A 23,435-nucleotide genomic window follows, 5' to 3' on the forward strand; every position below is an offset into this window, starting at 1 on the left:
GGTTGTTTATTGTCTTAGTTTTTTTTAGACTTTCTCCGTCATCAGGTTTTGGATGCATATACTAGATTAACACAACCTGGAGTTCAGGTGTCCAGGACACCCAAGTTTCTCTGGACATCAACATTTTATAGTTTCTCACCATTTCAAAAATATTCAGTTCTCTGTTCTTCCTACCAAAGTGAATAACCTCACATTTCCCCACATTATAATCCATCTGCCACATTCTTGCCCACACGCTTAACCTGTCTGTATCCCTTTGTAGACTCTTTGTGTCCTCTTCACAGCTTACTTTCCCACCTAGATTTGTATCTTCAACAAACTTGGATACAATACACTCGATCCCTTCATCAAGTCATTACAAGTCGTCTATAGGCATATAAATAGTAAACTGGTAGTGAGAGGAGGGGTAAGAACGATTAGGGACCAAAAGGGAGATCTACACATGAAGGCATAGGGCATGGCTGAGGTTCTAAATGAGTATTTTGCATCTGTCTTTACCGAGGTAGAAAATGCTGCCTAAATCACAGTAAATCACAGTAAAATGGGAGGTAGTTGAGATACTGGATGGGGTGAAAATTGATAAAGAGGAGATACTAGAAAGGCTGGCTGTACTTAAAGTAGATAAGTCATCTGGTCCGAATGGGATGCGTCCTCGGTTGCTGAGGGAAGTAAGGGTGTAAATTGCCGAGGTCCTGGCCATAATCTTTCAATCCTCCTTAGATACAGGGTTTGGTGCCAGAGAACTGGAGAATTGCAGATGTTACACCCTTGTTCAAAAAAGGTTGTAAGGATAAACCCAACAACGAGAGGCCAGTCAGTTTAACCACGGTGGTGGGAAGCTTTTAGAAATTATAATCTGGGACAAAATTAATAGTCATTTGGACAGGAAAGCCACTTTGGATTTGTTAAAGGCAAATCGTGATTGAGTTTTGTGGTGAGTTAACAGAGAGGGCTGATGAGGGCAATGTGGTTGATGTTGTGTAAATGTCCTTTCAAAAGGCATTTGATAAAGTGCCACAAAATAGACTTGTCAAAAGGGGCGATAGTGGCTGCTTCCTTATTCTTTAAAAGCGCTTTCTTTTCTTTCACTCAACAGATAACTTTGAGTGAGCGAAAACTGATCCACAGTGACGCTTATTTTAAGTTTATACCCTTTTAATCTGAAAGGATATATTGGCCTTGGAAGGAGTGCAGCACAGATTCACCAGATTGTTACCAGGGTTAAGGAGTTAAGTTATGAGAAGATGTGGTATAAATTAGGTTTAAAATCACACAAGTCACACTGCAAAAAGTTTTCATTTTTGATACATACATTAATGACCTGGGCTTGAGTATACAGGGTATAATTTGAAAGATTGCAGATGACACGAATATCGGGAATGTAGTAAACAATGTGGTGGATAGTATCAGACTTCAGGAGGACATCGACAGCCTGGTGAAATGGACTTTATTAATAGAGGCATAGAGTACAAAAGCAACAAAGTTATGCTAACCGTTCATAAAACATTGGTTGGGCTGCAGCTGGAGGATTGTGTTCAATTCTGTGCACCGCACTTTAGGAAAGGTGTCAATGCCTTGGAGAGGGTGCAGAGGAGATTTACTAGAATGGTAACAGGGATGAGGGACTTCAGTTATGAGACGAGAATGGAGAAGCTGGGATTGACCCCTTAGAGCAGAGAAGGTTAAGGGGAGATTTGAAAGAGGTGTTCAAAATAATGAAAGGTTTTGATAGAGCAAATAAGGAGAAACTGTTTTCAGTGGCAGAAGAGTCGGTAACCAGAGGACACAGATTTAAGGTAATTGGTAAAAGAGCCTGAGGCGACATGAGGGAATATAATTTACACAGCGAGTTGTTATGATCTGGAATGCGCTGCCTGAAAGGCCGGTGGAAGCAGATTCAATAGTAACTTTCAAAAGGTGATTGGATAAATACTTGAAAAGAAAAAAAAATCAGGGCTTATGAGGAAAGAGCTTATGGGTGGTTAGACTACTTGGATCGCTCTTTCAGAGAGCTAGCACAGGCACGATGGGCCGAATGATCGCCTTCTATGTTGCAACATATTAAGTGTTGCTGGGCGAAGAAGCAACACATTCCAAATCAGAACAGAGACAGGAGACTAAGTCAGTTCCCCATTGTTTTTAATGAGATAGCAGCGGGTTCCGTAGTGTAGCGGTGATCGGGTTTGCTTTGCACGCGAAAAGTTCCCGAGCGTAAACATTATGTTGAAACTTGCTCTCCATAAACATCCAGCGAGGAGTTTTTTCTCCTGCCAAAAAGGGCGACAGTGGCTGCTCCCTTATTCTTGAAATGCTGCATCTTTTACTTCACTAAACAGATAACTTTGAGTGAGAGAAAACTGATCCGCAGTGACGCTCATTTCAAGTTTTATTCCCTTTTACTCTAAAAGGGTATATTGGCCTTGGAAGGAGCGCAGCCCAGATTTACCAGAATGTTAGCAGGGCTCGAAGGGTTAAATTATGAGGAGCGGTTGCATACTTGTATTCCCTGGAATATCGAAGGATTTTTCGGATTTTGGAAGGGAGATGGACAAACCCTTTCCGCTGGGGAGGGAGCCTCAGGCAATATCACAATAGCTGCTTTCCGAGTGAAAACGGCCCGACGCATCACTGTGAATATGAGAGACGAGTCTCTCGGTGCCGCGTCCTGCACAGTGAATGTCAAAACTTTTAAAAGGTGCAGAAACATAAACCTCCAATGGGAATGAGATTTTGTCAGAGGTTGCCGCCTTCCCTGCTGCTCTTGCCTTTTGCGAGGCACCTATTTCGGTTTCAATTTCCAAACTGGGTGAGTTGGTGATCACAGTACAGTAGACTCAGCGGTCCCGGGTGAGATGGAGAGAAATCAGCCGTGGCGCAGACATACTGCAGGAGAGAGTCAGAGCTGGGATTCACCCCTGAAAGCAACAGAAACAGTTTGAAAGAGAAATCATCCAACGTGGGGTTTGAACCCACGACCCGGAGATTCGGAGTCTCATGCTCTACCGACTGAGCTAGCCGGGCCTAAAGCACTCGATCACTCTTGTCTGTCATTGCAGTAAACTCGGCCCTGGGTGTCCATGTGCAGCAATCCCAACAAAACGACTATATCATTGGCTGTGTTTATCTCTGTGTGTGTGTCCACCTTCAGGTTGATTTTGAGCGAATACGAGTGTTTGTCTTCTGTTTGTAACATTAAACAAAATAGCGCATCAGACACTTCCCTCCCTGACACGGGGGAACCAGTGAGACAGACTTGTTTTTGAGAAAACGCAAATGAATCATCAATTGCGGAATTATACAGACTCTTATCAGCGCCAAAAGTAGATTTACAATATATACACCCCAATAAATAAATACTACAGATCCGTGTAATACATTTGCAACCAACAGAGTCACGAAACCATAAATATTATTTGTACCTAATACAAACACTCTCAGATATATTTCGAAACTATTCGCACCTTCTCTGGTGGTCCAGTGGTTCGGATTCGGTGCTTTCACAGCCACGGCCCGTGTTCAATGCTTGGTCAGGGAATTTGCTCTTAAAAAAAACCTTTTGCCAAATCATAGCAAATTGACGGCACAAAAGGAGACCATTCGGCCCATCGCGTCCGCGCCGGCCGAAAATGAGCCACCCAGCCTCATCCCACTTTCCAGCACTCGGTCCGTCACCTTGTCGGTTATGCCACTTCAGGTTCATATTCAAGTATTTTTTAAATGTAACGAGGGATTCTGCCTCTCCCACCCTTTCAGGCAGTGAGTTCCAGACCCCAGAAAAAGGATTCTCCTCATCTCCCCTCTAATCCTTCGAACAATCACTTTAAATCTATGCCCCCTGGTTATTGATCTCCCTGCTAAGGTAAATACGTCCTTCGCATCCATTCTATCTCGGCCCTTCATAATTTTGTACACCTCAATTAAATCACCCCTCAGCCTCCACTGTTCGAAATAAAACAACCCCAGCCGATCCATGCTTTCCTCACAGCCAACATTCTCCAGCCCTGGCAACCTCCTCGTAAATCTCCTCTGTACCCTCTCTAGAGCAATCACATCTTTTTTGACCAGTCTGCCAATTGGGACCTTGTCAAAAGCCTTGCTAAAATCCAAGTAGACTACATCAAAGTACTCCAGGTGTGTTCTCACCAAAGCCCTATTTAATTGCAGCAAGACTTCCTTACTCTTATACTCCAACCTCCTTGCAAAAAGGCCAACATACCATTTTTCTTCCTAATAGCTTACTGTACCTTCATGTTAACTTTCTGTGATTTGTTTACAAGTACACCCAACTCCCTCTGAATATCAACATTTATTGGACTCTCACCTTATAAAAACTATTCTGCTTTTCTATTCTTCCTACCAAAGTGGACAATTTCACATTTTCCCACCTTATACTCCTACTGCCACCTTCTTACCCAATCAATTAACCTGTCCACCTCCCTTTGCGTCCTCCTCACGGCTTACTTTCCCACCTACCTTTGTATCGTCAGCAAACTTGGATACATTACACTCGGTCCCCTCATCCATGTCATTAATATAGAATGTAAACAGCAATTGCAACATAAATTGTCCGCCCAGGATCGAAAGCAGGGCCGTTCGCGTGTCAAACGAACTGGTAACCACTACACCACAAAAAACCGCTGGTGACTTATACTGGGCAGAGGGGAACCGACCAGTCACCTCTGTCTGCTCTGATTGGGACAGTTTTACCTCTCTTTAAACAACATCTCTCCTGTCCCACACTTAAATCATGGAATTGAATCATAGAATATTACAGCACAGAAGGAGGCCATTCGGCCGTGTTGCCCTGCCTACTCTTTGAAAGAGCTGTCCAATTTAGTCCAAAAAAACCAGCCTTTTCCCCATAACCTTGCAAATCAGTCCTCTTCAAGTACCTGTCCAATTGCCTTTTGAAAGTTCCTATGAAAGCTGCTTCCACCGCCCTTTCAGGGAGTGGCTACCAGATCGGAACAACCCTCTGTGTGAAACAAAATATCCTCATTTCCCCTCTAGTCCTAAAAGCTCTCAATCCTTCTCCAAGGATGCCTTTTTACAAATATTTCATTCATCAAAAACCACACAAGTTACACCGGAGAAAGTCTTCATTTTCAAGTAATGAACGTTCCGAAGGAGCTCCCTAATTTCCCTCCCCTAACATTATGAATCAGATCATTCTCGTCCGGATCCTGTTCCACATGAACCGGCCACGCCCACCCCCGTCAGGAAATAGCCATTCTGATTCTGTGACTGTGGCCAGCTTTGTTCGGGCAGTTGGTTTGACAGGGACCTCACACCATACCCTCCTCCCGTGTTTTATTCCACATCCGCAGATTGGGGCCCGGCCTGGACTGATTTTTTTTCTCTGTCTCACCCGGGGCCGCTGAATTTCCTGCTCAGATCACAAACCAGCTCTCCTACACCCGATCAACAATTCACCCAGTTTGTAAATTGAAACCGGAGCAAGTCCCTCGTCAGAGGGCAAGAGATGTAGGGGAGGCAGCAACCTCTGACTAAATCTCAGGCTCATCACAGAGGTTTGTGTCTCTGAACCCCGAATAACCTTCTGCTCCTTTTATAGTTTTGATCATTGCGCACGAGGCGGCACTGACAGAATCGTCTCTTGCACTGACAGTCAAGCAAGCAGAGGGTTCACTTGCAAAAGCAGCGTCAAAGTTTAAAACAGAATTTGCCCAACGTGGAGCTCGAACCGACGACCACAAGATTAAGAGTCTTATGCTCCACCGACTGAGCTAGCCGGGCCCACTAAAATCTCTCCATTTGGTCTGTTATTGCAGTGAGGCAGCTGCTGGCTCCCCCCGAGGGGCTGAGTTTCGAATCGGAGAAGTAGACAGCTCAGAAGCAGGCCATTCGGGCCATCGCGCCCGTGCCTTGTCCTACAAACCATGTACCAGATTCTCCTGAATTCCAAGGTGTGGAACGAAAGCGAACAACAAAAGCCCTTACATTCGACCGTGGAGGTACAGGCAATTCTCTGAGAAACCGGTTTGTCTATTTCCCGGTGTTTGCCTGTCTCTCTGGCTGTGTTTATCTCTGTGCGTGTGGAGCTGCAGGCTGATTTTGAATTAATAAGTGCGTTTGTGTATGTTTCTTGCAATAAATAAATGAGGGAATCAGACGCTTCTCTCCCTGACACTGGGGAACTAGTGAGGCAGAATTCAGAGCAGGGTTCTGTTTATTGTGAAAAAGGGATCTCAATATGTATTATTCAGTCTCTTACCAGCGCGAAGTACAAGTGCGACCCAGACGTGATTTAAACACTGAGCTATCTCATCTGGAGTCAGTACGCGCTACCATTGCGCCACGAAGTGAGATAGTAGAGAGTTGGGTTTTACCTTAATGAACGTTTCTCATTTACTGTTTCATTTATTTCAGATTCCCAAATCCCCGCCCACTCCCACCGGGTGTCAGGCAGCCTCAGAAGCAGCCTTCACCTGTCCGCGGCAGCTTGTCTGCAGCAAACACAATGGCACACACCCGGCACCCAGAATCATCACATCACAGGAAAGGAACTGCTCAAAATGCAGAAGAGGACGGGCAGCATCTGAAAAAACGCGGAGACTTTCGGTGTGTGGAATTTGTTCAAGACTGCTCAGAAGACGGTGTTAAAATGTAAACTATGGATTTGTATAAATGGATGTCATGCTTCTTTATAAAGTGAGTGTTTATGTTCTGTGTGCCATTGAAAAATTTATTTTGATTATTTTTAAAATATGATATATCTTGTCATAAATATGTATGATTGCATCTGTGACATTTATAAATACATTTGGGTGTAACTGTGTGGTGGTTATCATTATATCTCTGTGTATCTGTGTTATGTATTTGTGTGCAATGACAAATAAGACATAGAAGACTGAAGCCGATGGTTTCATTCTTCCCGTCGTTTAGCAGCAGGAAATTACTCGGCCATGCAGGCGACTTTTTTGTCTTCATTCATGGGATGTGGGTGTCAATGGCAAGGTCAGCATTTATTGCCCATCCCAAATAGCTCTTGAGAAGTTGCTGGGGAGCCTCCTTCGTGAACTGCACCTTTCATTGACTGTGTTATTGACATTTTCTGGATTTGCACAAACTATTTCCGCTGGTTGCGAATTCTAGGACGAGGGGGCACAGTCCAAAAATTAAATCTGAGATAGATAGCTTTTTGCCAGCCGAAGGTATTAAGGGATATGGGCCAAAGGCAGGTATATGCAGTTGGATCACAGATCAGCCATGATCTTATCAAATGGCGGAGTGTGCTCGAGGGGCTGAATGACATACTCCTGTTCCTATGTTACATTTCCCCATGTTACATTTCCCCAAGTGTCTGTTTTCTCCATAGTTTTCACAGAGGAAAAAAAACCTGCCCCAACATAATGCTCCCGCCCATGATCGAAACGGGGACTTTCTGCATATCAGGACAAGTTGATAACCGCTATACTACGGAAACCTCTGTTCTGATTAATAGCCAGAAGTTAGAATGACTGCATTGATTCTCTTTCATAACTATTCAATTGATCGAAGTTGCACAAGTCACAAAAGAAAAATGTTCATTTCAAAGTTATTAAACTCCCAAATGTGACCTGCCTTGTTTGGACAGGGGTTGACCCAGACGTGACAGCCTCAACAAAGCATATTCTCAACATTTCCATTGGGAACAAGAGGAGGCCATTGAGCCCCTTGAACCTGTTCCGCCCTTCAATTCGATCATTGATGATCTGCACCTCAAATCTATTTACCCTCCTTTGCTCCCGATCCCTCGATACCCTCAGCCAACAAAACTCTATCGATCTCAGTCTTGAAAGCTTCAATTGCCCCCCAGCATCCACAGCCTTTTGGGGGACAGAGCTCCAGATTTCTATTGCCCTTTGTGTAAAAAAGTGCTTCCTGATTTCGAACCTGAGTTGCATGGTTCTAATTTTAAGCTTATGTCCCCCTCGTTCTTGATTCCCCAGAGGAAATTGATTCTCTCTCTCTCTCGATTCTATCGAATCATTTAAACATGTTAAACATCTCGCTCAGACCGCCCCTCAATCTTCTATACTCGAGGGAATACGCAGCCTGTCGTCATAATTTAACCTTTTTAGCCCCGGTAATATTCTGGTGAATCTGCTCTGCACCCCCTCAAAGGTCAATCTATCCTTCCTGAGGTGCAGTGTCCAAAACTGAACGCAGTTACTCCAGACGCAGGCTAACCAGAGCTTTATATAACTGCAACATACATTCCACTTCTTTATATTCCAGCCCCCTGAGATAAAGGTTAACACTCCGTTAGTCTTTTAAATTATTTTTGGACCCGTCCGTTAGCTTTTACTGATTTATGTAAATGAACCGTTAATTCTCTCTGCTTCTCCACAGTTCCGAGCTTCTTACCATTTGGAAAATACCCAGAGCATAGGTACAAAGTGGATTACCCCACATTGAACTCCATCTGCCATAGTTTTGCCCACTCACTTAATCTATCAATGTCCCTTTGTAACTTTCAACTTGCATTCCACACTACTTACTGCACCACCTAACTTAGTGTCATCAGCAAACTTGGGTATACGACTCTCTGTTCCTTCATCAAAGTCATTGATAAATATGGTGACAAGCTGAGACCCCAGTTACAGATCCCTGGGGGACACCACTAGTCGCATCCTGCCAATTGGAGTATGTACCCATTATCCCTACTCTCTGTCTCCTATCTGCGAACCAATTCTCTCCCCATGTCAATAATTTGACTCAAGTTTCATGCGCTTTCATTTTTGCGAACAGTCTCTTGTGTGGAATCTTATCAAATGCCTGTCGGAATTCTATATTAATAATATCATAGGAACATAGGAACATGGGAACATAGCCTTTGTGTACAGAAGTGTTTTCTAATCTCACTCCTGAAAGGTCTGGCCCCTCGTCCGAGAATCCCCAACCAGCGGAAATAGTTTCTCTCTATCCAGAAAATGTCAATGACACAGTCAATGAAAGGCGCAGTTCACGAAGACGGCTCACCAGCACCTTCTCAAGAGCAATTCGGGATGGGCAATAAATGCTGACCTTGCCATTGACACCCACATCCCATGATTGAAGACAAAAAATGTCGCCTGCATGGCCGAGTAATTTCCTGCTGCTAAACGACGGGAAGAATGAAACCATCGGCTTCAGTCCTTTGAACGAACTGTATACACTTGCCGTCGAGCTCAATCCCCACTTGGTCCTCTGCCCCGAATATCCACTGCATCAGAAAATCCTCCATAACATCGAATCTCAGCATGGAAACATCACAGAAGGAGGTCATTCGGCCCATCGTGCCTGTGCCAAATATTTGAAAGAGCGATTCAATTGGACCCGCTCCCCTTCCCTGTCCCCATAGCACTGCAATACTTTCCCCTTCAATTGTTGATCCAGCTCCCCTTTGAATGTTATTATTGAATCTGTTTCCACCGCCCTTTCAGGCAGTGCATTCCAGATCATGGCAACTCGCTGCCTAAAAACATTCTCCTCATCTCACCTATGTTGCCAATAACCTTAAATCTGTGTCCTCTGGTTAGCATCCTTTCTGGCACTGGAAATAGTTTCTCCTGATTTATTCTATCAAAACCGTTCATGATTTTGAACACCTCTGTTAAATCTCCCCTCAACCGTCTCTGCTCTCAGGAGAACAACCCCAGCTTCTCCAGTCTCTCCACCTCACTGAAGTCCCTCATTCCTGGCACCATTCTAGTAAATCACCTCTGCACCTTCTCCAAGGCCTTGACATCCTTCCTAAAGTGTGGTGGGCAGAATTGTGTGGTGGCCAGCTGGGGCCGAACCAGTGATTTATGAAGGTTCAGCAGACGTTCCTTGCATGAGTACTCTATGCCTCTATTAATAAAGTCAACGATTCCGGATATTTTTTTATCAGTCAGGATGGCCGAGCGGACTAAGGCGCTGCGTTCAGGTCGTAGTTTCCTTTGGAGGCGTGGGTTCGAACCCCACTTCTAATATCGGTTATTTTGACTAATATTTTATTTGTTGCTTGAGCTGCAGTTGATTTTTCGGCCCAGTTGATTTGCTCTTCCCGCAATTACCAACCCGGTCTCCATCCACGGCATGTTTTGACGCCCACCGGTTCATCCCTAAGCCATTGGAAGTAAATGCCTTTCATGACTGCTGCTTACAAATGTATTTACATGTATCTGTATTATTTATTCATTTATTGGGGTGTATATGATGTCAATGTATTTTCTGGATGTTTATTTCTCTATGTCTTATTTTTTATTACACACAAATACATAATACAGATACACAGAGATATAATGATAACCACCACACAGTTACACCCAAATGTATTTATAAGTGTCACGGATGCAATCATATATATTTATAACAAGATATATCATATTGTAAAAATAATCAAAATAAATGTATAAATGGCACACATAACATAAACACTCACTTAATAAAGAAGCATGACATCCATTGTTTAAATTTTCACACCGTCCTGTTAGCAGTCCTGAACAAAGTCCACACAGCGAAAGTCTCAGCGTTTTTTCAGATGCTGCCCGTCCTGTTATGCATTTTGAGCAGTACCTTTCCTGTGATGTGATGATTCTGGGTGCCGGGTGTGTGTAATTGGATTTGCTGCAGTCATGCTGCCGCGGACAGGTGAAGGCAGCTCCTGAGGCTGCCTGAGACCCGGTGGGAGTGGGCGGGGATTTGGTAATCTGAAATAAATTCAACGGTGCATGAGAAGCTTTCATCAAGATCAACATCAAGGTCCCTGCCATTCGACCTCCAGGCGCAATAGCGGCGCGTCTGATTCAAGGTTGCGTGTTCAAATCACATCGGGGTCACGCTTGTTCTTAACGTTGGTCGGAGTCTGAATAATTCCGGAATTCTTATTGCATTCCCTTTTTCACAATAAACAGAACCCTGCTCTGAATTCTGCCTCACTACTTCCCCAGTGTCAGGGAGAGAAGCGTCTGATTCCCTCATTTATTTATTGCAAGAAACACACACAAACACACTTATTAATTCAAAATCAGCCTGCAGCTCCACACGCACAGAAATGAACACAGCCAGAGAGACAGGCAAACACCGGGAAATAGACAAACCGGTTTCTCAGAGAATTGACTGTACCTCCACGGTCGAATGTAAGGTAATTTGTTGTTCGCTTTCGGTCCACACCTTGGAATTCAGGAGAATCTGGTGCATGGTTTGTCGGACAAGGCACGGGCGCGCTGGCCCGAATGGCCAGCTTCTGAGCTGTGTCCTTCTCCGATTCTGAACTCAGCCCCTCGCGGGGAGCCAGCAGCTGCCTCGCTGCAATAACAAACCAAATTAAGCTTTTTCAGCTCGACCCGGCCAGTTCAGTCGGTAAACGATGAGACTTTTAATCTCAGATTCGTGGGTTCGAGCCCCACGTTGTGCGAATTCTGTTTTAAACTTTCACGCTGCTTTCGCGAGTGAACCCTCCGCTTGCTTGACTGTCAGTGCAAGAGACGATTCTGTCAGTGCCGCCTCGTGTGCAATGGTCAAAACTTTAAAAGGAGCAGTAGGTTGTTTGGGGTTCAGATACACAAACCTCTCTGATGAGCCTGAGATTTTGTCAGAGGTTGCTGCCTCACCTGCATCTCTTGCTCTCTGACGAGGCACTTGCTCCAGTTACAATTTACAAACGAGGTGAGTTGGTGATCGGGTGCAGGAGAGCTGAGGAGAATTATTTTTACCCAGAGGGTGGCAGGAGTCTGGAACTGACTGCCTGAAAGGGTGCTGGAGGTAGAATCCCTCGTTACATTTAAATAATACTTGGATATGCACCTGAATTGGCGTAACCAAAAAGGCTCCGGACCGAGCGCTGGAAAGTAGGATTCGGCTGACTGGCGCATTTTCGGCCGGCGCGGACATAATGGGCCGAATGGCCTCCTTCTGTGTTGAACATTTGCTGTGATTCTCCAAAATTGGCACTTGTTTTTTGTAACAGCAAGTCCTCTGATCAGGAATCGAACCAAGGCTATAACAGTGAGAATGCCGAATCCTAACCACGACACCACCAGAAAACACATGTCAGGTTTCTGAATATATCTGGGAGTGTTTGTATGAGGTTCAAATAATATTTCTGGTTTTGTGACTCTTTTCGTTGCAAATGTATTTACATATACCTGTATTATTTATTTATTTATTGGGGTGTATATATACTAAAGCTACTTTTGGCGCTGATAAGAGTCTGTATAATTCCGCAATTCATGCTTTAGTTGCGTTTTCACTGGTTCCCCAGTGTCGGGGAGGGAAGTGTCTGATGCGCTCTTTTATTTAATGTTACCAACAGAAGACAAACACTCGTATTCGTTCAAAATCAACCTGCAGGTGGACACAAGAGTGGAACATAACACTCTTAATCTCAGAATCGTGGATTCGAGCTCCCCGTTGGGCGAATTCGCTTTTAAACTTTTTATGTTGCTTTCAGGGGCGAACCCCAGCTCTGACTCCACCCCCGACCTCCCGTGCAGTGTCACCGCGCACATTGTGGCCGCGCCCGGGCTGATTTCTCTCTCTCACCCGGGACCGCTGAGTCTGCTGTACCGTGATCACCAACTCATCCAGTTTGTGAATTTAAACCGGAACAGGTGTCTCGCAAAGGGCAAGAGAAGTGGGGAAGGCTGAAACCTCTGACAAAATCTCATTCCCATTAGAGATTTGTGTATCTGAACCCCAAACACTTTCTTCACCTTTTAAAAGTTTTGACATTCACTGCACAGGACGCAGCACCAAGAGGCTCGTCTCTTACACTCACAGTGATGCGTCGGACCGTTTTCACTCGTAAAACAGCTATTGTCATATTGTGATATTGTCTTAGACTCCCTCACCAGCGGAAAGGGTTTGTCTATCTACCTTTCAAAATCATAAAAAGCCTTCTATATTCCAGGGGATACAAGTATGTAACCGCTCCTCATAATTTAACCCTTCGTGCTCTGCTAACATTCTGGTGAATCTGAGCTGCGCTCCTTCCAAGGCCAATGTACCCTTTTAGAGTAAAAGGGAATAAAACTTGAAATGAGCGTCACTGAGGATCAGTTTTCTCTCACTCAAAGTTATCTGTTTCGTGAATTAAAAGATGCAGCTTTTCAAGAATAAGGGAGCAGCCACTGTCGCCCTTTTTGGCACGAGAAAAAATCTCCTCCGTGGATGTTTATGGAGAGCAAGTTTCAAAACAATGTTTACACTCGGGAGCTTTTCGCATGTGAAGCAAACGCGATAACCACGACACTACGGAAAGCGCTGCTATCTCATTAAAAACAATGGGGAACTGACTTAGTCTCCTGTCTCTGTTCTGATTTGGAATGCGTTGCTTCTCCGTCCAGCAAAACTTAATATGTTACAACACAGAAGGAGATCATTCGGCCCATCGTGCCTGTGCTAGTTCTTTGAAAGAGCTATCCAAGATGTCTCACCACCATAAGCTTTTTCCTCGTAAGCCCTGCAAATTGTTTTCCTTTTCAAGTATTTATCCAATCCCGTTTTGAAAATTACTATTGAATCTGCTTCCACCGGTCTTTCAGGCAGCGCATTCCAGATCATAACAACTCGCTGTGTAAATTATGTTCTCCCATGTCGCCACAGGCTCTTTTGCCAATTACCTTAAATCTGTGTCCTCTGGTTACCGACCCTTCTGCAACTGAAAACAGTTTCTCCTTATTTGCTCTGTCAAAACCTTTCATTATTTTGAACAACTCTTTCAAATCTCCCCTTAATCTTCTGCGCTTTCAGGGGATAATCCCAGATTCTCCAGTCTCACCACATAACTAAAGTGCCTCATCCCTGTTACCATTCTAGTAAATCTCCTCTGCACCCTCTACAAGGCCTTGACATCTTTCCTAAAGTGCGGTGCTCAGAATTGAATACAATGCTCCAGCTGCAGTCTAACCAGTGTTTTATAAACGTTGAGCATAACTGTGCTGCTTTTGTACTCTATGCCTCTATTATTAAAGTCCATTTCACCAGGCTGTCTATGTCCTCCTGAAGTCTGATACGATCCACCACATTGTTTACTACATTCCCGAGATACCTGTCATCTGCAATCTTTCAAATTATACCCTGTATACTCATGTCCAGGTCATTAATGTATGTATCAAAAATGAAAACGTTTTGCAGTGTGACTTATGTGATTTTAAACCTAATTTATACAACATCTTCTCATAATTTAACTTATTGCACCCTGATAACAATCTGGTGAATTTTTGCTGCCATCCTTCCAAGGCCAATATATCCTTTCAGATTAAAAGGGTATAAACTTGAAATAAGCCTTACTGTGGATCAGTTTTCGCTCATTCAAAGTTATCTGTTGAGTGAAATAAAAGAAAGCGCTTTTAAAGAATAAGGAAGCATCCACTATCGCCCATTTTGACAAGTCTATTTTGTGGCACTTTATCAACCGTCTTTTGAAAGGCCATTCACACAACATCAACCACATTGCCCTCATCAGCCCTCTCTGTCAATTCATCACGAAACTCAATCACGATTTGCCTTTAATAAATCCAAAGTGGCTTTCCTGTCCAAATGACTATTAATTTTGTCCCAGATTATCATTTCTAAAACCTTCCCACCATCGTGGTAAAACTGACTGGCCTCTCGTTGTTGGGTTTATCCTTACACCCTTTTTTGAACAAGGCTGTGACATCTGCAATTCTCCAGTTCTGTGGCAGCAAACCCTGTATCTAAGGAGGATTGAAAGATTATGGCCAGGACCTCTGCAATTTACACCCTTACTTCCCTCAGCAACCTAGCATGCATCCCATTCGGACCAGGTGACTTATCTACTTTAAGCACAGCCAGCCTTTCTACGATCTCCTCTTTATCAATTTTCACCCCATCCAGTATCTCAACTACCTCCCCATTTACTGTGATTTACTGTGATTAGGCAGCATTTTCTACCTCGGTAAAGACAGATGCTAAATACTCATTTAGAACCTCAGCCATGCCCTATGCCTTCATGTGTTGATCTCCTTTTTGGTCCCTAATCGTTCTTACCCCTCCTCTCAATACCAGTTTGCTATTTATATGCCTATAGACGACTTATAATGACTTGATGAAGGGATCGAGTGTAATGTTTCCAAGTTTGTTGAAGATACAAATCTAGGTGGGAAAGTAAGCTGTGAAGAGGACACAAAGAGTCTACAAAGGGATACAGACAGGTTAAGCGTGTGGGCAAGAATGTGGCAGATGGAGTATAATGTGGGGAAATGTAAGGTTATTCACTTTGGTAGGAAGAACAGAGAACTGAATATTTTTGAAATGGTGAGAAACTATGAAATGTTGATGTCCAGAGAAACTTGAGTGCCTGGACACCTGAACTCCAGGTTGTGCTAACCTAGTATAATCATCCAAAATCTGATGACGGAGAAAGTCTAAAAAAAACTAAGACAATAAACAACCCTTGGTGGTTTCTGAGAGTCAGCAAAGTGGGATGGTTTACGACCATGAGTTAAGATCAGCGGTGCTTACGTACAGAACAATGCAGCCGAATCGTATAAAGATAGGGCATGCTCCCTTCTCAAATGTTAGAGCTCTCAATAGGGGATAGTCAGAAGTCCATTTCCACAGGCAGTCCGCAAAGTTCAGGTCTGATCTACCTGGATTCGCAGACAGTCCAGGTTGTGTTGATTGCTTGTCATGAATGTAATCTGTAGACAGTTGTATTATAATAATAATACTGTTGAATGTAATGTTGAAGACACCTGTCGTGCAACTCTGTTGTAATCAGTCTATTAAAATTGCTATTTTGTAACCAATCGGGCTAATTTCAAGCGGAAGTTATTGTTGATGGATTAACAACCCATAGTTGCGACAGTAACGGGAGAAATCCGCAAACAAACATTCACTTTAAATAGAAGCATCACACCCATAATTTATATTTTCACACGTTCATTTTTGCAGTTCTCACCAAAGTCCAAACATCGAAAGTCCAAGTGTTTTTCAGAAGATTCCCATCCTGTTATGTATTTTGAGCAGTTTCCTACATGTATAAACATCACACCCATAGTTTATATTTTCACACGTTCTTTTTTGCAGTTCTAATCGAAGTCTAAACACGGAAAGTCTAAATGTTTTTCAGAAGATCCCCTCCTGTTATGTACCTTGAGCAGTTTCCCACATCCATTTCCTGTGATGTGATAATTCTGGGTGCAGGATGAATGGAATTGGATTTGCTGCAGTCCGCTGACAGCAGGCGATGGAAGCGAGCGCCATGCTGCCGCTGACAGGTGACGGCGACTTCTGATGCTGCCTGACATCCGGTGGGAGTGGGCGGGGATTTGAAAGGCAACCCATTCCACCAATCTCGGAGCTCTAAAGCGGTGCTTGACAAACATTGATAGAAACAAACACGCAGTGTAGCATCCAGGCCTCTTGGCGCAACGGTAGCGCGTCTGACTCCAGATCAGAAGGTTGCGTGTTCAAATCACGTCGGGGTCGCAGTTTTTTTCCCTGAGAGCCGGTTTGAACAATTCTGCAATTCAAGTTTTCTTTGCGTCTTCACAATGAACAGAATCCTGCTCCGAAGTCTGCCTCTGGCCGGGAGGGAAGCACCTGATGACCTCATTTATTTAATGCAAATAACAGAAGACAAACACACATCTTCGTTCAAAAACCACCCTGCAGGTGGACACATAGTGAGATAAACACAGGGCAGAGATGCAGACAGTATCCGGAAACATCGGGAAATAGACAAGAGAAATAGATTGAGCGCTTTGTTATCAGAAAATTGTCTGAACCTCCACGGTCAATGAAAGGGATTTTGTTGGCCGGTTTCCCATTGCACCGGAGAATTCGGGAGAACTTGGTGGATGGTTGGTTCGTATTCCCTTGTCCCCCACCATTGGAAAAGGTTTGTCCATCCCACCCGACTAACTCCTTTCAAAAGCCACTATTTCCAAAGCCAATATATCCTTCCAGATGAGAAGGGAATAAAACTTGAAAAGAGCGTCACTGTGGATCAGTTTTCTCTCACTCAAAATTATCTGTTTAATGAAGTAAAATATGCAGGTGACAAAGAATACGGCAACAGCCACTGTCTCCCTTTTTGGCAGGAGAAGAAAATCGATCTGTCTGTTTGTGGAGACCAAGTTCCAACATAATGCTTCCGCCCGGGATCGAACTGGGGACCTTTCGCGTGTAAAGCGAACGTGATAACCGCTACACTACGGAAACCGATGGCATAGTATGTAACACAATGGGTAGCTGAATGGTGTGCTCTCTCTGCTCGGACTTGGAATGTGTTCTTTCCATTGCAGCTGGAGACACAGACAGTGGCTGCTCCCCCTTAACTTTAAAAACTCTCAGGGTAGTGGGTTTGAGCCCCACGTTGGGCGAGTACCGTTTTAAACTTTTATGCTGCTTCCACCCGCACCCCTCCGTCTCACCGCACACGATGGGGCCACGCCCGGGCTGAATCTCTCCATTTCGGTTTCCGCCCCTGTCGCAGCATGAAATGGTCCTTATCAAAGTCACAATTGATACCCTATGTGACTCCAACCATGATAAACTATCCCTCCTCATCCTTCTCAAATACAATATCTCACCGTGCTGTTTTGCTGTTAGACTAGTTTCCTCTCTCTGCTCTTATTTGGAATGTGTTGCTTTTCCATCTGACAACACTTAGTATCATGGTATTATGTTAGTCCACAAGAGGAGATCATTCGGCCCATCGTGCCTGTGCCGGGTCAAACACACGTATTCGTTCAAAATAAGTTCAGAGACAGATTGAGCGTTTTTTTTATCAGAAAAATGCCTGAACCCCCACAGTCCACAGCTTTCCTCCTCGCTATCAACCACACGACCTACTTTTATGTCAACCGCAAATTTCTCAATCATGCCCCCTACGCTTAACTCCAAATCGTTAATGTACACCACAAAAAGCAAAGGACCAAGTACCGAGCCCTGCGACACCCCACTGGAAACAGCCTTCCAGCCGCAAAAACACCCGTTGACCATTACCCTTTGCTTTCTACCACTCAGCTAATTTTGGATCCAATAAGCCACATTCCCTTGGATCCCATGGGCCTTTACTTTTTCGACCAATCTGCCATGTGGGAATTTTTCAAAAGCCTTGCTACAATCCATGTAGACTACATCAATTGCGCTACCTCATCGATCCTCCTTGTCATCTCCTCGAAAAATTCAATCAGGTGAGTTGGACACGACCTCCCCTCAACAAATCCATGCTGACTGCCCTTGATTGGTCCGTGCCTTTCGAAGTGACAGTTGATCCTGTCCCTCAGAATTGATTCCAATAATTTCTCCTGCTTGCTGCAATAACAGATAAGGCGGTTATTAGTGCTCAGGCCTGGCTAGCTCAGTTGGTAGAACATGAGACTATTAATCTCAGGATCGTGGGTTCAAGCCCTACATTTGGCGAGGACCATTTTTAACTTTCATGCTGCTATCACTGGCCAACAGTGCAGAAATAATGGAGAATAAAGCATGGTATCGGTAGTCAGAATGGCCGAGCGGTCTAAGGCGCTGCGTTCAGGTTGCAGTCTTTTCTGGAGGCGTGGGTTCGAATTCCACTTCTAACATTGCTGATTTTTACCAAGACCTGGAAATATTTTATTTGTGGATTGGGCTGCAGCTGATTTTTCTGCCAAGTTGATTTGCTCCACCCACAAAAGCAACTGGCTTTGTCATGCATATGTGATTTGAGAAGTTTTGAATGGTGAAATGTTTGACATATTAATGACCGGGACAAAGAAATAGAACAGCAGTGGGAAACATTTAAAACGATGATCGATAGAGTCCAGGAGAAATATATCCCACGAAAAAGCAAGAAAAAACTAGCCAGAAATGATACAACAGGGATGAATAAAGAAATAAGGACAAAATTGAAACTAAAGAAAAAGGCACACACGAGACAATAAAGGAGAGAGGGGAATGTGAAAAGACTGGGAAAGAAGTCGAAAGAACTATTGGAAAGGCAAAAAGGAATATCAAATAAGCGAAGTATTCTGGACACATCAACAGCCAAAGAAAATTTAGGATTGGAATAGGGCCACTAAGGGATACACACGACAAACTCACAGGCAATGACAGCGAAATGGCAGAAATATTAAATAATCACTTTGCTTCAGTATTTAACAGGGAGACTAATATTGTGGGCATGACAGGAGAAGAAGAGATTAAAAAATATATAAAGACATTTAAGATCGAAAGGGGGGAGATAATTCATAAACTAATCAAAGCTAGAGAGGAAATTTCCTGTTAGGAGCCGAACCAGAGTTTCAAACCGCTCAGCCACGCTAATTTCCGTATTACTGTTCAGGAGCACAGTACACAGGGACACGATTACTGCGCTCCATTTAGGGAGGCTAAGTGACAGGTGGAAATTGACCTATTAATAGAATCATAGAATAGGACAGCGCCATTCGGATGCCATTCGGCCCATCGTGCCTGTGCCAGCTCTCTGAAAGAGCTTTCCAGTTCGTCCCACTCGCCTGCTGTTTCCCCATAGCCCAGAAAATGTTTCCATCCAAGCGTTTATCCAATTCCCTTTTGAAAACTGTGAGTTAAGAAAAACAATATTGAAAGGGGTGCTGGGGCCTCTGCAGTGTCGATGTAGAGTGTGTGATGATTGAAGTTATCAAGATGGTTGCTTTACACATGGTATGTTGTGCAATCATCCTGAAATATCTTCAATATCCAATACAAATTGAATTGCAAATCTGACGGACAAACACTGGAAAACAAGTCACGAGTGAACGCAAATCATCTGGGACCCGTTTTCAGCCTCACGGCACTTTAAATAAAGTGAAATAACTTTGCATTGAAAAGATTTGGAACTTGCATCTGTGCCTTTATCTGTTCCATTTCTTAAAGTTGCTGGCGTCTGATGATGAACACGCCTCTGCTCCCTCCATTGAACAAGAAAGGAGGTGTTTGACGTTGACGGGACCTGTTGGTTCTGAGCTCATTCTTCACATTGAGTGGGATCGCGTCCTTCAACTTTAGCCCAGCGGTGAACTTCGCAGCAAACAAGTTCGACACCGTCTCACCGCGGACGCTGACTGCCATGTTTATTGTAAACAATTTTACAACACCAAGTTATAGTCCAGCAATTTTATTTTAAATTCACAAGCTTTCGGAGGCTTCCTCCTTCCTCAGGTGAACGTTTGTTGGAAATGAAAACGTTTCCAACAAACGTTCACCTGAGGAAGGAGGAAGCCTCCGAAAGCTTGTGAATTTAAAATGAAATTGCTGGACTATAACTTGGTGTTGTAAAATTGTTTACAATTGTCAACCCCAGTCCATCACCGGCATCTCCACATCATGCCATGTTTATTGTTATTTCTTTCAGACCTAAATAAATAGTGACCGTGATTTTAAATTTGCACTCAATGATTTTTAGGTCGTCTCCTTTCAGTGTTTCAAAGGCGACCCCTAATTTATGATAGTCCGGCCATTTCACCAGCCGTGTTGAAAACAAAACATGTCTCTGCTTTTCGCGGCTTTTTTCGAAAGGCAAAAAATATATTTCCCGTGACCTCTGAAGGATAGGCAAGTACATTTCAGAAAGCTGAAGCAAGTTCACCGAGCTTAAATCGTCTGACCACGTTAAAGGCGATATATACAGATATATATATATATATATATACAAGTAGTTGCTGTCTGTTTCTGTGGTTGTCTTTTTTCTGTGTGTGTCCATCTGCAGGTCGATTTTGAATCAATACCAGTATTCGTGTCAGTTTGTTGCATGAAATAATGAGGGTATCAGGCGCTCCCCTCCCTCCCACTGGGTAGGTACTGAGTCAGGGTTTAGACCAAACTTCTGTTTTGTTTTGTGTGAAAAAGCAATTGAAACCTTCATTCGGGAATTATCCAGTCTCATGTGAGTGGTGAAAGAAACAGTGACCCCGATGTGATGTGAACACACAAACTTTTGATCTGGAGTCAGACCTTTGCGCCACGCACTCTGAAGACAGGATCCTGGATGTTATTATATTTTTTGAATGTTTCTCAAACACCGTTTCATCTATTGGTTAAATAGATAGGGCTTATCAAATCTCCGCCAGATCCCACCGGGTGTGAGACAGTATTGGAAGCAGCCTTCACCCCCAATATCACGCTGGCATTCATCGCCTGCTCCCAGCGGACTGCATGAACAGGGCTGGGAGATATGGACTTTGTTCACATCATTCATCAATGTGAATCGTTAAATATTTAATCATTTTTAATGGGGACAAGGTTTACAAAATGCTCCCGCCCAGTTTCGAACTGGGGACCTTTCGCCTGCTCGGCAAACGTGATAACCACTATACTACGGAAAACTGATGCTTCAAGCTCTGTGATATGGATATAACCCCTCAGCCAAACTAATTTCCGTATTACTGTCCAGGAGCTCATTTCACAGGGATACATTTACTGCGCTGTATTTCGGAAGGCTGCAGAGAAGGATCGGTGGTGATGGTCAGGCAGGGAATCCCAGAGCATCGCGCCCACACAAACATTTCACTGTTTTTTTCATGTACCTGTTATCCGACCGCAGTTTAAACTATTGCGAATGGCATGCTCAGATGATATTGTTCATTGAGTGTTTTCTTGCTCGAAACATCAGCCTTTACGGTTAACAGCCGAACGCGCTAACCGATTGCGCCACAGAGACCAACCGGTGTTGTTTCTTGCAATATACACGAAAGCAGCGTGTCACCTGGCCAAAGTTTCATGTTGCAGCCACAGAAATGTCGTTGTCCATTATCAGTGTTACTTTTCCAGAAATAAAGGAAGGAACATTGTTTGTGGAAACATGGAAACGGTCTGATCTCGCTCACAGCATCGATATCACCGCCAACCAGCTCTCCTGCAACCGGCGCGCTAATCGCTGCTTTGTCTGTTACTTATTAGCACTGCGGGAGAGCATTCGTCACACGGATTGCAGCGGTTCAACAAGGCGGCTCACCACCACCTTCTCAAGGGTAATTAGGGATGGGCAATAAATACCGGCCTCGCCAGCGACACCCACATCCCATTCACGAATTAAAAAAAATATTAATTTCAGATTCTGCATCAGTTTGAGGTGCTGTATTGGATTAAGCTGTTGTATTTGTTTGAGGTACTTTATTGCTTTGAGATACTGTATTAGATTGAGATGCTGTATTAGTTTGAGGTATTAATTTATGTTTCAGGTTCTGTATCGGTTTGAGGTACTGTATTAGTTTAAGGTGTTGTATTTGATTGAGGTACTGTATTAGTTTGAGGTTCTTTATTAGTTTGAGATGATGTATTAGCTTGAGGTATTATATTAGTTTCAGATTCTCTATCCGTTTCAGGTATTGTATTAGCTTGAGGTACCGTATTAGTTTGAGGTACTGTTTTAATTTGAGAAGCTCTATCAGTTTGAGGTGTTATATTAGTTTGGGGTATCTGTATTGTAAGGAAAGAGTTAGTCTTTATATTGAATTAATATTAACCTTTACCATTTGCCTCTTTAGTAAGGAAGTATAAATCTCTGTTGGGAGAATGAAACTACAATAATAAGACAGATTTGCTTCATTTTATATGCATGCATATGTTTAATATAGAGACGAGTAGATTCTGAAGTCCAGAAACTCTTGGATCGGAGCTGATATCATAATACTCATAAGTTTAATTATCCTTTTGATATAAACAATTCTCTGACAATCATAACAAGGCCTTTAAATCATTCAGAGCTGGTGTGTATGTGTGTCAGACAGCATTGTGTGCTATTCATCTTACCAGCTTCACAGGGAAGCAGGAGAGGTGTGAGATATGTATGATTGCAACGTATCATTCCAAGCTGACGCAGCGGGAAAGGGCTGCACTGGTGAGAGATAAACACCATTCTGCTCTCTGGTCAATGGGCAAGGCCATATGTTTTAACTAACAAGTTCAAAAGTGATATTTATAATTAATGCCTAAAGCAGAACACCTGGCTGTGCGGAAGGAGCCTGCTTGCACCACAAGGCGACATCTTGTGGAGGAGTGTAGTTCGGTGATGAGGGAAGTGATACTCTGATAACATGGAAAATTCTGGAAACCCTCATCAGGTCAGGCAGAATCTGTGGAGAGAGCAACAGAGTTAATGTTTCAGGTCAATGACCTTTCATCAGAACCACGTTGGGCAGTTGTGTTTGGTAATAGTATGAAACATTGGAATTGTTTCACTCATGTGGGGTGATTTGGGTACTTTTCTGTCTTTGGAAGTTGAAGAGTAAAATAAGGGCTCGTCCGGGATTTGAACCCGGGACCTCTCATATGTTTGGATAGATAACCCCGAAGCGAGAATCATCCCCCTAGACCAACGAGCCCGTTGACAAAAACCAATGCATTCAAGAGCCAGCCGTCGTAAAACCCTTTTTGTTGGCTATCCTTGATAAGCAATTATGAGGACAGGTTGCAAAGACCAGACTTGCATTCCCTTGAGTGCAGAATATTAAGGGGTGATCTAATTGAGGTGTTTGGATTATTAAAGGATT

The 23,435-nt window shown here is 43.6% G+C and overlaps 5 non-coding genes across 5 annotated transcripts; 2 read left to right on the top strand and 3 right to left on the bottom strand.

Annotated features, from left to right (window-relative positions):
• Window positions 1–2,948: 2,948 nt before the first annotated feature.
• Window positions 2,949–3,021, bottom strand: trnar-ccg (transfer RNA arginine (anticodon CCG)). The gene has a single exon. It is a non-coding gene; the product is annotated as a tRNA-Arg (tRNA).
• A 2,663-nt stretch (window positions 3,022–5,684) lies between these two features.
• On the bottom strand, window positions 5,685–5,757 carry trnak-cuu (transfer RNA lysine (anticodon CUU)). Its single transcript has one exon. It is a non-coding gene; the product is annotated as a tRNA-Lys (tRNA).
• A 10,596-nt stretch (window positions 5,758–16,353) lies between these two features.
• On the top strand, window positions 16,354–16,425 carry trnaw-cca (transfer RNA tryptophan (anticodon CCA)). Its single transcript has one exon. It is a non-coding gene; the product is annotated as a tRNA-Trp (tRNA).
• A 662-nt stretch (window positions 16,426–17,087) lies between these two features.
• Window positions 17,088–17,160, bottom strand: trnav-uac (transfer RNA valine (anticodon UAC)). The gene has a single exon. It is a non-coding gene; the product is annotated as a tRNA-Val (tRNA).
• A 1,133-nt stretch (window positions 17,161–18,293) lies between these two features.
• trnan-auu (transfer RNA asparagine (anticodon AUU)) lies at window positions 18,294–18,366 on the top strand. Its single transcript has one exon. It is a non-coding gene; the product is annotated as a tRNA-Asn (tRNA).
• Window positions 18,367–23,435: the final 5,069 nt, after the last annotated feature.

The sequence above is a fragment of the Heptranchias perlo genome, unplaced genomic scaffold (genome assembly GCF_035084215.1).
Source record: "Heptranchias perlo isolate sHepPer1 unplaced genomic scaffold, sHepPer1.hap1 HAP1_SCAFFOLD_47, whole genome shotgun sequence".
In the NCBI taxonomy this organism is placed as follows: Eukaryota; Metazoa; Chordata; class Chondrichthyes; order Hexanchiformes; family Hexanchidae; genus Heptranchias; species Heptranchias perlo.